The 15,969-nt window shown below is 40.7% G+C and overlaps 1 pseudogene; it reads right to left on the bottom strand.

Annotated features, from left to right (window-relative positions):
• Nucleotides 1-416: 416 nt before the first annotated feature.
• Nucleotides 417-4,992, bottom strand: LOC108389236 (deleted in azoospermia-like pseudogene; annotated as a pseudogene).
• Nucleotides 4,993-15,969: the final 10,977 nt, after the last annotated feature.

The following is a 15,969-nucleotide window of genomic DNA, read 5'->3' as shown; positions in this document are numbered from 1 at the left end:
CTATAGATGTCTATTAGGTCCATCTACTCTACTGTGTTGTTCAGTGCTTCCATGTCCTTACTTATTCTCTGCCCGGTGGATCTATCTTTTGGGGTGAGTGGTGTGTTGAAGTCTCCTAAAATGAATGCATTGCAGTCTATTTCCCCCTTTAGTTCTGTTAGTATTTGTTTCACAAATGCTGGTGCTCCTGTGTTGGGTGCATATATATTTATAATGGTTATATCCTCTTGTTGGACTGAGCCCTTTATCATTATGTAGTGTCCTTCTTTATCTCTTGTTACTTTCTTTGTTTTGAAGTCTATTTTGTCTGATATTAGTACTGCAACCCCTGCTTTCTTCTCGTTGTTGTTTGCCTGAAATATGTTTTTCCATCCCTTGACTTTTAGTCTGTACATGTCTTTGGGTTTGAGGTGAGTTTCTTGTAAGCAGCATATAGATGGGTCTTGCTTTTTTATCCATTCTATTACTCTGTGTCTTTTGATTGGTGCATTCAGTCCATTTACATTTAGGGTGAGTATTGAAAGATATGTACTTACTGCCATTGCAGGCTTTAAATTCATGGTTACCAAAGGTTCAAGGTTCGCCTCTTTAGTATGTTACCGCCTAAGTTAGCTCACTTATTGAGCTGTTATATACACTGTCTGGAGATTCTTTTCTTCTCTCCCTTCTTATTCCTCCTCCTCCATTCTTCATATGTTGGGTGTTTTTTTCTGTGCTTTTTCTAGGAGTGCTTCCATCTAGAGCAGTCCGTGTAAGATGCCCTGTACAGGTGGTTTGTGGGAAGCAAATTCCCTCAGCTTTTGCTTGTCTGGGAATTGTTTAATCCCACCATCATATTTAGATGATAGTCGTGCTGGATACAGTATCCTTGGTTCAAGGCCCTTCTGTTTCCTTGCATTAAATATATCATGCCATTCTCTTCTGGCCTGTAGGGTTTCTGTCAAGAAGTCTGATGTTAGCCTGATGGATTTTCCTTTGTAGGTGACCTTTTTCTCTCTAGCTGCCTATGAAACTCTTTCCTTGTCCTTGATCTTTGCCATTTTAAATATTATGTGTCTTGGTGTTGTCCTCCTTGGATCCTTTCTGTTGCGGGTTCTGTGTATTTCCATGGTCTGTTCGATTATTTCCTCCCCCAGTTTGGTGAAGTTTTCAGCAATTATTTCTTCAAAGACACTTTCTATCCCTTTTCCTCTTTCTTCCTCTTCTGGTATCCCTATAATACGAATGTTATTCCTTTTGTATTGGTCACATATTTCTCTTAGTGTTTTTTCATTCCTGGAGATCCTTTTATCTCTCTATGTCAGCTTCTATACGTTCCTGTTCTCTGGCTTCTATTCCTTCAATGGCCTCTTGCATCTTATCCATCCTGCTTATAAATCCTTCCAGGGATTGTTTCACTTCTGTGATCTCCTTCCTGACATCTGTGATCTCCTTCCAGACTTCATCCCACTGCTCTTGCATTTTTCTCTGCATCTCATCCCATTGCTCTTGCATTTTTCTCTGCATCTCTGTCAGCATGTTCATGATTTTTATTTTGAATTCTTTTTCAGGAGGACTGGTTAGGTCTGTCTCCTTCTCAGGTGTTGTCTCTGTGATCTTTGTCTGCCTGTAGTTTTGTCTTCTCATGGTGATAGAGATAGTTTGCAGAGCTGTTACGAGTGACCGCTGGAAGAGCTTCCCTTCTTGTTGGTTTGTGTCCTTCTTCTCCTGGGAGAATAGCGACCTCTAGTGGCTTATGCTTGTCAACTGTGCGCAGACAGGTCTTCTGCTACCTGCCCGTTTGCTATGGAGTTTATCTCCGCTGTTGCTGTGGGTGTGGCCTGGCTGTGGCTGCTCCTCCAAAGTGTTGGAGCCCCGTTGGAGGGGGAGCGGCCAGGAGGCTATTTATCTCCGTAAGGGGCCTCTGTGCTCCCTGTTGCCCAGGGGGTTAGAGTGCCCAGAGATCCCCAGATTCCCTGCCTCTGGTCTAAGTGACCTGTCCTGCCCCTTTAAGACTTCCAAAAAGCACTCTCCAAACCAAAGCAACAACAGCAACAATGAGAGAGGGAACAGAAAAAAAATAAAAAATAAAAACATAAAAAGGAAAAAACACGAGATTTTTTTTTTTGTTCTCAGGTGCCAGTCCCAGGCACCCGCTCACTGGTCCTGCTGCCCTGTCTCCCTAGCACCAGGGTCCCTGTCCCTTCATGGCTTCCAAAAAGCACTCACCCACCGGTCCCGCAGGGAAAACTGCGCGATATTCTTTGTCCTCAGGCGCTGGTCCCAGGCACCCGCTCACCAGTCCCCCCGCCCTGCCTCCCCAGCACCGGGGTCCCTGTCCCTTTAAGGCTTCCAAAAAGCACTCGCCAAAAAGAGAAAAAAAAAGGGGAAAAATGCGCGATTTCCTCCGTCCTCAGCTGCCGGTTTCAGGCACATGCCCACCGGTCCCGCAGGGAAAAACACAGGATATTCTTTGTCCTCAGGCACCGGTCCTAGGCACCCGCTCGCCAGTCCCGCCGCCCTGCCTCCCTAGCACCGGGGTCCCTGTCCCTTTAAGGCTTCCAAAAAGCGCTCGCCAAAAAGAGAAAAAAAAAGGGGAAAAACGTGCGATTTCCTCCGTCCTCAGGTGCCGGTCTCAGGCACCCTTCCACCGGTCCTGCAGGGAAAGACGCTGGATATTCTTTGTCCTCAGGCGCCGTTCCCAGGCACCCGCTCACCAGTCCTGCCGCCCTGCCTCCCTAGCACCGGGGTCCCTGTCCCTTTAAGGCTTCCAAAAAGCACTCGCCAAAAAGAGAAAAAAAAAAGGGGGGAAACGCGCGATTTCCTCCGTCCTCAGGTGCCGGTCTCAGGCACCCGCCCACCAGTCCCGCAGGGAAAGACGCGGGATAATCTTTGTCTTCAGGCGCTGGTCCCAGGCACCCGCTCACCGGTCCCGCCACCCTGCCTCCCTAGCAACGGGGGCCCTGTCTCTTTAAGGCTTCCAAAAAGCACTCGCCAAAAAAAAAACCGCTGCGGTTTCTTTCCACCCGCCGGGAGCCGGGGGGAGGGGCGCTCGGGTCCTGTAGGGCCGGGGCTTGTATCTTACCCCCTTCGCAAGGCGCTGGGTTCTTGCAGGTGTGGATGTGGTCTGGATGTTGTCCTGTGTCCTGTGGTCTCTATTTTAGGAATATTTTTCTTTGTTATATTTTCATAGCTCTATGTGTTTTTGGGAGGAGATTTCCACTGCTCTACTCACGCCGCCATCCTGGCTCCGCCTCCTGTCTTGGATTTTTAAAAAAAAATTAGGCCCAGAATTTTAGTTATCCTAATTGCCTTCCCAATCAAATAGCATATCTATGTGTGGATTCCAGATAAAAGATAAATATTTTGAATAAACATAAGACCCACTGATTGGACTGTTTAGTTTAGAATCTGTTTTACTGGGTTTAGATAAGGAAGACATCAATAAAGTTAACTATATGTTGAGTACCACTGATTAAAAATGTAGTTTTAAAAACTCTTGCTTTTGTGGTAAATTTCTAGACAAATAATAAATGTTAAGCACAATTGTTAAGCACTGTAAATATTGTAATGTTCACTGTTACTTGTTGGAGAAATGAAATGCCTGTATTCAAACTATCAAAATTCTGACCTTTCAAAATAGTAGGTTTTCTAAAACAATTTTTTGAAAATCAGCATTTACTTTCAAACTCTTAACATGTTAATTTCTGTTTAAAAAAGTCCTTACAAATATATCTTAAGTAACTCCTTTCGGTCTTTACTATTTTTTACTTTCAACTATATATTCAACACAGAACGTTTCTAAATAAACATCTAATGAAAAACAGTTTCAGTGTAAAGTAAAACTAGACCATCTAATATAACTTATGTAGAAAGTCTGAGTGCAATTTATACAAATTCAGCATTAAATTTATATAATAGTGAACAACTTTCAGTCTCTTAATATTCAAAACCAACAACTTCCAATGAGACTAGAAAGTTAGCAGAGAGGATCAAACAGATTTAAGCACTGTCCGACTTCTTCTAAAGTGATGCATTCTTTTATCCTTGAAGTAGTCATCTTGAGTAACAGGTGAGTTTCTCAGTCTGTTCTCTGGATTAAATAGACAAGATACCACCGTCTGTATGCTTCGGTCCACAGATTTCTTTTGTGGGCCATTTCCAGAGGATGCAGTAGCTTCATGAATGGAGCATTAACTTGTCAACATTTCAGCTCCTGGAACAACTTCATTACAGTGGTAGTTAACAGCTGTATAAGTTGGAGGAGGTATAACATAACTCTTGTGTTCCCCAGACCACTGTGGTGGCATCTGATAATTATATACAGGCAGCTGATATCCAGTGATGACCTGAACTGGTAAACTTGGATAAGGGTATGCCTGCACATACTGAGTTATAGGATGCATCATGGTTGGAGGCTGCATGTAAGCTTCAGGGTTGTGACTGCTCCAAAACACTCTGAAACTGTGGTGGTGGGGGGGGATTAAAAACCAAACGACGTGGCTGCACATGATAAGCACAGAAATTTTGTTTCCTGATTGCAAGGCCCAGTTTCAGCTTTTTACCATGGAAATTTATCTGTGATTCTACTATCTTCTGGACATCCACGTCATTATAAAATGAAACAAATCCATAGCCTTTGGACACACCAGTTCGATCCGTGATTATCTTCACTTCTTTAATTGAACCATATCTAGCAAAGAAACTTCTTATTTCGGTTTCATCCATCCTAACATCAATTCCACCAACAAAAATGGTGTTTGGCATGATTTTGCCTTCTGGTAAAACATAGCCTTGGCAGGTCGTAGATGATGAGAACTGGGTGCTGGCCTCTTTGGAGACAGTTGAGTTTGGAGTTTCAGAATTTGCAGCAGACGTGATGGCGGCTGCGAGCAGTTCTGGCCATGGGGCCTGGGGAGCAGAGACTGCACTTCGGACAGCCCCCTTGGGGATACTGTTGGTTAGGTCTGGTGGTGCCTGCCACCCAGGGGCGGAAGGCGAAGGGATCAAGGATCAGAGCGGGTGAGAGGAGGCCCGAAGGTGCTGGCGAGCTGAGGAGCCCTGAGAGTGAGGTGGCGAGGCCGAGGGGCGCTGGCACACTGAGGTGGGCGGTGGGCTCCCGGAGGTGGCACTGAGCTGGTGGGGACTCGCCACAGCAGCGCAGCCAATAGGTGGCAGAGCCCCCGCCCCCTGCGGGGGGGGGCCTGTTCTGTATATATGTTAAGTCCATCTGGTCTAACGTGTCATTCTGTGCCTCTGTTACCTTATTTATTTTCTGTCTGATTTATCCATTAATAAAAGTGGGGTTTTAAAATCCCCTAATATGATTGTGTTGCTGTCTATTTCTCCCTTTAGGTCTGTTAGTATTAATTTTATATATTTAGTTGCTCCTTTGTTGGGTGCATAAATATTTATAATTGTTATATCCTTTTGTTGGATTGATGCATTTATCATTATGTAATGTCCTTCTTTGTCCTTTGTTACTTTCTTTGTTTTGAAGTCTATTTTGTCTGATATAGTACTGCTACTCCTGCTTTTTTCTACGTTTTATGTGCATAATAAAATATCTTTTCCCATCCCTTTGTTTTCAGTCTATGTATGTCTTTGGGTCTGAAGTAAGTCTCTTGTAGGCAGCATATAGATGGGTCTTGTTTATCCATTCTGTCACCTTTTCTCTTTTCTTATTTGCAGAGGAGCTGCATTACAATTTTTTTTTTTGAGAGAGCATCTCTCATATTTATTGATCAAATGGTTGTTAACAACAATAAAATTCTGTATAGGGGACTCAATGCTCAATGCACAATCATTAATCCACCCCCAGCCTAATTCTCGTCAGTCTCCAATATTCTGAAGCATAACGAACAAGTTCTTACATGGTGAACGAATTCTTACATAGTGAATAAGTTCTTACATGATGAACAGTACAAGGGCAGTCATCACAAAAACTTTCGGTTTTGATCACTCATTATGAGCTATAAACAGGTCAAATATGAATATTTGTTTGATTTTTATACTTGATTTATATGTGAATCCCACATTTCTCCCTTTATTATTATTTTTTTTAATAAAATGCTGAAGTGGTAGGTAGATGCAAAATAAAGATAAAAAACATAGTTTAGTGTTGTAAGAGAGCAAATGTAGATGATCAGGTGTGTGCCTGTAGACTATGTGTTAATCCAAGCTAGACAAGGGCAATAAAACATCCACGGATGCAGAGGATTTCTCTCAAAACAGGGGGGGTGAGGTTCTAAGCCTCACCTCTGTTGATCCCCAATTTCTCACCTGATGGCCCCCCTGCGACTGTGCCTGTCTTAGGTTGTTCCTCCCTTGAGGAATCTTACCCGTCTCTGGCTAACCAGTCATCTTCCGGGGCCATACAGGGAAATGTAAAGTTGGTAAGTGAGAGAGAAGCCATATTGTTTGAAAAGGTTAGCTTTTTACTTCTTTGCAGATATATGCCCTGTGACTTCTATGCCCAGCATTTGTCTTGAGGTATCTTTACCACTTGGAGGAGTAATGATACTCGGTGAATTCGATATGAGGCACGAATTCTATTTAAGGGTTGTAATTAGGAAGGAAGAAGAAAAGCTATAGAGGTAGCAGATGGAAGAAAACATGGGAGGATTGATGATTTCTTTGGCATATCTTCTTGTAGAGTAACTTAAGTATGTATAGGTTTTAAACTACTAACTAAATTGTGCACACACATTAACATAATAGGAATACAGTTATATAACCAAAGCAGACCTATAATTACCAGCCATCTCCAGTGTAGCCAAGAAAACCAGTTAGGCACCCTAGGCATTTGTGAAAATTTGTCTATGATATGATGGATATTGTCCAACTGTACTTGAACAGTCTGAGAGAAATCAGACAAATTAAAACAACCCATTCCTGGGAACTGTTCACATCCCATATATTCTTTTAACAGTAGATAGTCTGTAGTCGTAAGATTTTGGAGCACTACAACTTGCACTTCTCCTAATTCCTGGTTGAGTTCCAACAGTATAGATCCAGTCAAATTTGTTGTTTTACTGTATGCACAGGCCAGCTTAGATATCTCCTTCATTCCAATGGCAAGTCCAGGAACCGGTTGGATGAATGCAGCTACAACTGCAGCATCGCCTGGATCTTTGTTGAGGTTTTTTGATGATCATCTTCTGGTATGTCTCTTCCAGATAGTGCTGAAGTTGGAAGTTCTTCTTCATATCGTATCTTAGTTCATTTTCTGGGTAGCCAAATTAGGCTTTGATCCTCTGTATAAACACAAACAGACCCTTTGCCCACACTTTGATATGCCCTTTATACCATTGTGTAGAGAAAGGAATATTATCAGAAAAGTGTACATCCATAGCCGATCATCTGACACCCTTTAAGTGATCAAAATTAAGGATATTTAAAGCATGCATTAATCGTTGATTTACAGTTAGTTTTATCCTATCAGTGAGTAATCACCCTTTTCTTTCTTTCTTTTTTTATTTTTTATTATCTTTATTCTACACTTACATGAAGAATATTATGTTTACTAGACTCTCCCCTATACCAGGTCTCCCCTATAAACCCCTTTACAGTCACTGTCCATCACCATAGCAAAATGTTGTAGAATCACTACTTGTCTTCTCTGTCTTGTACAGCCCTCCCCTTTCTCCCACCCCCCCATGCATGCTAATTTTAATACCCCTCTTCTTCTTTGCCCCCCCTTATCCCTCCCTACCCACCCATCCTCCCCAGTCCCTTTCCCTTTGGTACCTGTTAGTCCATTCTTGGGTTCTGTGATTCCGCTGCTGTTTTGTTCCTTCAGTATTTCCTTTGTTCTTATACTCCGCAGATGAGTGAAATCATTTGGTATTTCTCTTTCTCTGCTTGGCTTATTTCACTGAGCATAATACCCTCCAGGTCCATCCATGTTGCTGCAAATGGTTGGATTTTCCCTCTTCTTATGGCTGAGTAGTATTCCATTGTGTATATATACCACATCTTCTTTATCCATTCATCTACCGATGGACATTTAGGTTGCTTCCAATTCTTGGCTATTGTAAATAGTGCTGCGATAAACATAGGGGTGCATCTGTCTTTCTCAAACTAGATTGCTGCGTTCTTAGGCTAAATTCCTAGGAGTGGAATTCCTGCATCAAATGGTAAGTCTGTTTTGAGCATTTTGATGAACCTCCATACTGCTTTCCACAATGGTTGAACTAATTTAAATTCCCACCAGCAGTGTAGGAGGGTTCCCCTTTCTCCACAGCCTCACCAACATTTGTTGTTGTTTGTCTTTTGGATGGCAGCCATCCTTACTGGTGTGAGGTGATACCTCATTGTAGTTTTAATTTGCATTTCTCTGATAATTAGTGATGTGGAGCATATTTTGATGTGTCTGTTGGCCATCTGTATTTCCTTTTTGGAGCACTGTCTGTTCAGTTCCTCTGCCCATTTTTTAATTGGGTTATTTGTTTTTTGTTTGTTGAGGCGTGTGAGCACTTTATATATTCTGGACGTCAAGCCTTTATCGGATCTGTCATTTTCAATATATTCTCCCATACTGTAGGGTTCCTCTTTGTTCTATTGATGGTGTCTTTTGCTGTACAGAAACTTTTCAGCTTAATATAGTTCCACTTGTTCATTTTTGCTGTTGTTTTCCTTGCCCGAGGAGATATGTTCAAGAAGAGGTCACTCATGTTTATGTCTAGGAGGTTTTTGCCTATGTTTTTTTCCACGAGTTTAATGGTTTCATGACTTACATTCAGATCTTTGATCCATTTTGAATTTACTTTTGTGTATGGGGTTAGACAATGGTCGAGTTTCACTCTCCTACATGTAGCTGTCCAGTTTTGCCAGCACCATCTGTTAAAGAGACTGTCATTTTGCCATTGTATGTCCATGGCTCCTTTATCAAATATTAATTGACCATATATGTTTGGGTTAATGTCCGGAGTCTCTAGTCTGTTCCACTGGTCTGTGGTTCTGTTCTTATGCCAGTACCAAATTGTCTTGATTACTATGGCTTTATAGTAGAACTTGAAGTTGGGGAGTGAGATCCCCCCTACTTTATTCTTCTTTCTCAGGATTTCTTTGGCTATTTGGGGTCTTTGGTGTTTCCATATGAATTTTTGAATTATTTGTTCCAGTTCATTGAAGAATGTTGCTGGTAATTTGATAGGGATTGCATCAAATCTGTATATTGCTTTGGGCAGGATGGCCATTTTGACAATATTGATTCTTCCTATCCACGAGCATGGGATGAGTTTCCATTTGTTAGTGTCCCCTTTAATTTCTCTTAAGAGTGACTTGTAGTTTTCAGAGTATAGGTCATTCACTTCTTTGGTTAGATTTATTCCTAGGTATTTTATTCTTTTTGATGCAATTGTGAATGGAATTGTTTTCCTGATTTCTCTTTCTATTGGTTCATTGTTAGTGTATAGGAAAGCTACAGATTTCTGTGTGTTAATGTTGTATCCTGTAACTTTGCTGTATTCTGATATCAGTTCTAGTAGTTTTGGGGTGGAGTCTTTAGGGTTTTTTATGTACAATATCATGTCATCTGAAAATAGTGGCAGTTCAACTTCTTCTTTACCTATCTGGATTCCTTGTATTTCTTTGTTTTGTCTGATTGCTGTGGCTAGGACCTCCAGTACTATGTTAAATAGCAGTGGGGAGAGTGGGCATCCCTGTCTAGTTCCCAATCTCAGAGGAAAAGCTCTCCGCTTCTCGCTGTTCAGTATAGTGTTGGCTGTGGGTTTATGTTATATGGCCTTTATTATGTTGAGGTATTTGCCCTCTATTCCCATTTTGCTGAGAGTTTTTATCATGAATGGATGTTGAATTTTGTCAAATACTTTTTCAGCATCTATGGAGATGATCATGTGGTTTTTGTCTTTCTTTTTGTTGATGTGGTGGATGATGTTGATGGATTTTCGAATGTTGTACCATCCTTGCATCCCTGGGATGAATCCCTGGTCGAGTTTCATTCTCCTACATGTAGCTGTCCAGTTTTGCCAGCTTGGTCATGGTGTATGATCCTTTTGATATACTTTTGAATTCGGTTTGCTAATATTTTATTAATTATTTTTGCATCTACATTCTTCAGGGATATTGGTCTGTAATTTTCTTTTTTGGTGGGATCTTTGCCTGGTTTTGGTATTAGGGTGATTTGGCTTCATAGAATGAGTTTGGGAGTATTGCCTCCTCTTCTATTTTTTGGAAAACTTTAAGGAGAATGGGTATTATGTCTTCTCTGTGTGTCTGATAAAATTCTGAGGTAAATCCGTCCGGCCCGGGTGCTTTGTTCTTTGGTAGTTTTTTGATTACCGTTCCAATTTCTTTGCTCGTAATTGGTTTGTTTAACTTTTGTGTTTCTTCCTTGGTCAGTCTTGGGAGGTTGTATTTTTCTAGGAAGTTGTCCATTTCTTCTATGTTTTCCAGCTTGTCGGCATATAGGTTTTCATAATATTCTTTAATAATTCTTTATATTTCTGTGGAGTCTGTCGTGATTTTTCCATTCTCATTTCTGGTTCTGTTGATTTGTGTTGATTCTCTTTTTCTCTTAATAAGTTGGGCTAGAGGCTTATCTATTTTGTTTATTTTCTCAAAGAACCAGCTCTTGGTTTCATTGATTTTTGCTATTGTTTTATTCTTCTCAATTTTGTTTATTTCTTCTCTGATCTTTATTATGTCCCTCCTTCTGCTGACTTTAGGCCTCATTTGTTTTTCTTTTTCCTATTTCGATAATTGTGATGTTAGACTATTCATTTGGGATTGTTCTTCCTTCTTCAAGTGTGCCTGGATCGCTATATACTTTCCTCTTAGGACTGCTTTCGCTGCGTCCCACAGAAGTTGGGGCTTTGTGTTGTTGTTATTTGTTTCTATATATTCCTTGATCTCTATTTTGATTTGTTCATTGATCCATTGATTATTTAGTAGCATGTTGTTAAGCCTCCATGTGTTTGTGAGCCTTTTTGTTTTCTTTGTAGAATTTATTTCTACTTTTATACCTTTGTGGTCTGAAAAATTGGTTGGTAGAATTTCAATATTTTGGATTTTGCTGAGGCTCTTTTTGTGGGCTAGTATGTGGTCTATTCTGGAGGATGTTCCATGTGCACTTGAGAAGAATGTATATCCTGTTGCTTTTGGATGTAGAGTTCTATAGATGTCTATTAGGTCCATCTACTCTACTGTGTTGTTCAGTGCTTCCATGTCCTTACTTATTCTCTGCCCGGTGGATCTATCTTTTGGGGTGAGTGGTGTGTTGAAGTCTCCTAAAATGAATGCATTGCAGTCTATTTCCCCCTTTAGTTCTGTTAGTATTTGTTTCACAAATGCTGGTGCTCCTGTGTTGGGTGCATATATATTTATAATGGTTATATCCTCTTGTTGGACTGAGCCCTTTATCATTATGTAGTGTCCTTCTTTATCTCTTGTTACTTTCTTTGTTTTGAAGTCTATTTTGTCTGATATTAGTACTGCAACCCCTGCTTTCTTCTCGTTGTTGTTTGCCTGAAATATGTTTTTCCATCCCTTGACTTTTAGTCTGTACATGTCTTTGGGTTTGAGGTGAGTTTCTTGTAAGCAGCATATAGATGGGTCTTGCTTTTTTATCCATTCTATTACTCTGTGTCTTTTGATTGGTGCATTCAGTCCATTTACATTTAGGGTGAGTATTGAAAGATATGTACTTACTGCCATTGCAGGCTTTAAATTCATGGTTACCAAAGGTTCAAGGTTCGCCTCTTTAGTATGTTACCGCCTAAGTTAGCTCACTTATTGAGCTGTTATATACACTGTCTGGAGATTCTTTTCTTCTCTCCCTTCTTATTCCTCCTCCTCCATTCTTCATATGTTGGGTGTTTTTTTCTGTGCTTTTTCTAGGAGTGCTTCCATCTAGAGCAGTCCGTGTAAGATGCCCTGTACAGGTGGTTTGTGGGAAGCAAATTCCCTCAGCTTTTGCTTGTCTGGGAATTGTTTAATCCCACCATCATATTTAGATGATAGTCGTGCTGGATACAGTATCCTTGGTTCAAGGCCCTTCTGTTTCCTTGCATTAAATATATCATGCCATTCTCTTCTGGCCTGTAGGGTTTCTGTCAAGAAGTCTGATGTTAGCCTGATGGATTTTCCTTTGTAGGTGACCTTTTTCTCTCTAGCTGCCTATGAAACTCTTTCCTTGTCCTTGATCTTTGCCATTTTAAATATTATGTGTCTTGGTGTTGTCCTCCTTGGATCCTTTCTGTTGCGGGTTCTGTGTATTTCCATGGTCTGTTCGATTATTTCCTCCCCCAGTTTGGTGAAGTTTTCAGCAATTATTTCTTCAAAGACACTTTCTATCCCTTTTCCTCTTTCTTCCTCTTCTGGTATCCCTATAATACGAATGTTATTCCTTTTGTATTGGTCACATATTTCTCTTAGTGTTTTTTCATTCCTGGAGATCCTTTTATCTCTCTATGTCAGCTTCTATACGTTCCTGTTCTCTGGCTTCTATTCCTTCAATGGCCTCTTGCATCTTATCCATCCTGCTTATAAATCCTTCCAGGGATTGTTTCACTTCTGTGATCTCCTTCCTGACATCTGTGATCTCCTTCCAGACTTCATCCCACTGCTCTTGCATTTTTCTCTGCATCTCATCCCATTGCTCTTGCATTTTTCTCTGCATCTCTGTCAGCATGTTCATGATTTTTATTTTGAATTCTTTTTCAGGAGGACTGGTTAGGTCTGTCTCCTTCTCAGGTGTTGTCTCTGTGATCTTTGTCTGCCTGTAGTTTTGTCTTCTCATGGTGATAGAGATAGTTTGCAGAGCTGTTACGAGTGACCGCTGGAAGAGCTTCCCTTCTTGTTGGTTTGTGTCCTTCTTCTCCTGGGAGAATAGCGACCTCTAGTGGCTTATGCTTGTCAACTGTGCGCAGACAGGTCTTCTGCTACCTGCCCGTTTGCTATGGAGTTTATCTCCGCTGTTGCTGTGGGTGTGGCCTGGCTGTGGCTGCTCCTCCAAAGTGTTGGAGCCCCGTTGGAGGGGGAGCGGCCAGGAGGCTATTTATCTCCGTAAGGGGCCTCTGTGCTCCCTGTTGCCCAGGGGGTTAGAGTGCCCAGAGATCCCCAGATTCCCTGCCTCTGGTCTAAGTGACCTGTCCTGCCCCTTTAAGACTTCCAAAAAGCACTCTCCAAACCAAACAGTCCTGGGCTCCTTCTCCCTCCCGTTCAGACCTCTATTCTACAGCCGGGAGCTGGGAGGAGGGGTGCTCGGGACTCGCTGGACCGGGGCTTGTATCTTACCCCCTTTGTGAGGCGCTGCATTCTCACAGGTGTGGATGTGGTCTGGATGTTGTCCTGTGTCCTCTGGTCTCTATTTTAAGAAGAGTTGTCTTTGTTATATTTTCATAGATATATGTGGTTTTGGGAGGAGATTTCCACTGCTCTACTCACGCTGCCATCCTGGCTCCGTCCCCCTGCATTACAATTTTATTATGGAAATTTTCCAACACTTAGAAAAAGAGACAGCATAAATGAATACCTATGTATCTAATACCCAATTTCAAAGTCATCTAATATCCAGGTATAATTGATATACAATCTTATATTGGTTTCAAATATACAACACAGTGTTCACCAGTTACCCATATTATTAAATCCTCACCCCCACTAGTGCAGTTATTATCTATCAATGTAGTAAGATGTTACAGAATCATTGACTATATTCTCTGTGCTGCACTACCATCCCCATGACCAACTTATATTGTGATGTTGAATTATTGTGCCCCTTCATCCCCTTCACCCTCCCTCCACACCACCCACCCCAACCCCTTTCCCTTGGTAATGATGAGTCCCTTCTCAGTGTCTATGAGTGTACTGCTATTTTGTTTCTTGTTATGCTTTGTTTTTATACTCCACAAATAAGTGAAATCATATAGTATTTGTCTTTCTCCACCTTGCCTATTTTACTGAGCATAATACCCTGTAGCTCCATCCATGTTGTTGCAAATGGAAGGATTTCTTTTCTTTTTATGGCTGCATAAAATTCCATTGTGTACATGTACCACCTCTTCTTTAAATATTCATTTACTGATGGACACTTAGGTTGCTTCCATATCTTGGCTCTTGTAAATAGTGCAGCAATAATCATAGGGGTGCATATATCTTTTTGATTTAGGGATTTTTTTTTCTTTGGGTAAAATCCTAAAAGTGGAATTCCTGGGTCAAATGATATTGCTATATTTAGTTTTTTGAGTAACTTCCATACTGTTTTCCACAATGGTTGTACCAATTTACATTCCCAGCAACAGTGTAGGAGGGTTCCTATTTCTCTGCATCCTCATCAGCATTTGTTGTATCTTGTCTTTTCTATGTTGGCTGTCCTAACTGGTGTGAGGTGATATCTCATTGTGGTTTTAATTTGCATTTTCCTAATGATTAGTGATGTGGAGCATCTTTTCGTGTGCCTGTTTGCCATCCAAATTTCTTCTTTGGAGAAGCGTCTATTCAGATCCTCTGCCCCCTTTTTAATCAGGTTGTTTGTTTTTTGGGTATTGAGGCATATGAGTTCTTTATATATTTTGGATGTTAACCTATTATTGGGTAAGTCATTTACAAATATATTCTCCCATACTGTAGAATGCCTTTTTGTTCTGCTGATGGTGTCCTTTGCTGTATAGAATGAACCTTTTTAGTTTGATGTAGTCCCACTTGTTCATTTTTTATTCTGTTTCCCTTGCCTAAGGACATATGTCCAGGAAAAAAATTGCTCATGCTTATATTCAAGAGATTTTTGCCTATGTTTTCTTCTCAGAGTTTTACGGTTTCATGACTTACTTTTAGGTCTTTGATCCATTTCAAGTTTACCTTTGTATATGGAGTTAGACAATAATTGAGTTTCATTCTCTTACATGTAGCTGTCCAGTTTTCCCAGCACTAGCTGTTGAAGAGGCTGTCTTTTCCCCCATTGTATATTCATGGCTCCTTTATCATATATTAATTGACCATATATGCATGGGTTTATATCTGGGCCCTCTATTCTGTTCCATTGTTCTATGGGTCTGTTCTTGTGCCAGTACCAAATTGTTTTGATTACTGTGGCTTTGTAGTACAGCTTGAAGTTAGAGAGTGTAATCTCCCAACTTTGTTCTTCTTTCTCAGGATTGCTTTGGCTATTCAGGGTCTTTTGTGGTTCCATATGAATTTTAGAACTGTTTGTTCTAGTTCATTGAAAAATGCTGTTGGAAAAAAAAGAGTGCGAAATGCTGTTGGTATTTTGATAGGGATTGCATTGAATTTGTAACCTGCTTTGGGAAGATGGCCATTTTGAAAATATTGATTCTTCCTATCCATGAATGCAGGATAAATTTCCATTTATTGGTGTCTTCCTTGATTTCTTTCATGAGTGTCTTATAGTTTTCAGAGTAAAAGTCGTTCACCTCCTTGGCTAAGTTTATTCCTAGGTATTTTATTCTTTTTGATGAAATTATAAATGGAGTTGTTTTCCTGATTTCTCTTTCTGCTAGTTTGTTGTTAGTATACAGGAATCCAACAGATTTCTGTATATTAATTTTGTATCCTACAACTTTGCTGAACTCAGTTATTAGTTGTAATAGTTTTTGGTGGAGTCTTCAGGGTTTTCTATGTATAATATCATGTCATCTGCAAACAGTGACAGTTTAACTTCTTCCTTACCAGTTTGGATGTTGTTTATCTCTTTGTGTTGTCTGATTGCTGTGGCTAGGACCTCCAGTACTATGTTGAATAAAAGTGGGGAGAGTGGGCATCCTTGTCTTTTTCCTGATCTCAGAGGTAAGGCTTTCATCTTTTCACAATTAAATATGATGTTGGCTGTGGGTTTGTCATGTATAGCCTTTATTACATTGAGGTACGTACCCTCTGTACCCATTTGTAAGGACTTTTTATCAGGAATGGATGTTGAGTTTTGTCAAATGCTTTTCCAGCCTCTATTGAGATGATCATGTGATTTGTTAATGTGATATATGATATAGATTTATTTACAAATATTTTACC

This window comes from Manis javanica, chromosome X (genome assembly GCF_040802235.1).
Source record: "Manis javanica isolate MJ-LG chromosome X, MJ_LKY, whole genome shotgun sequence".
NCBI lineage: Eukaryota > Metazoa > Chordata > Mammalia > Pholidota > Manidae > Manis > Manis javanica.
Note: the sequence above shows the minus strand (reverse complement) of the source record. Positions and strands in the feature narration are given on the sequence as shown.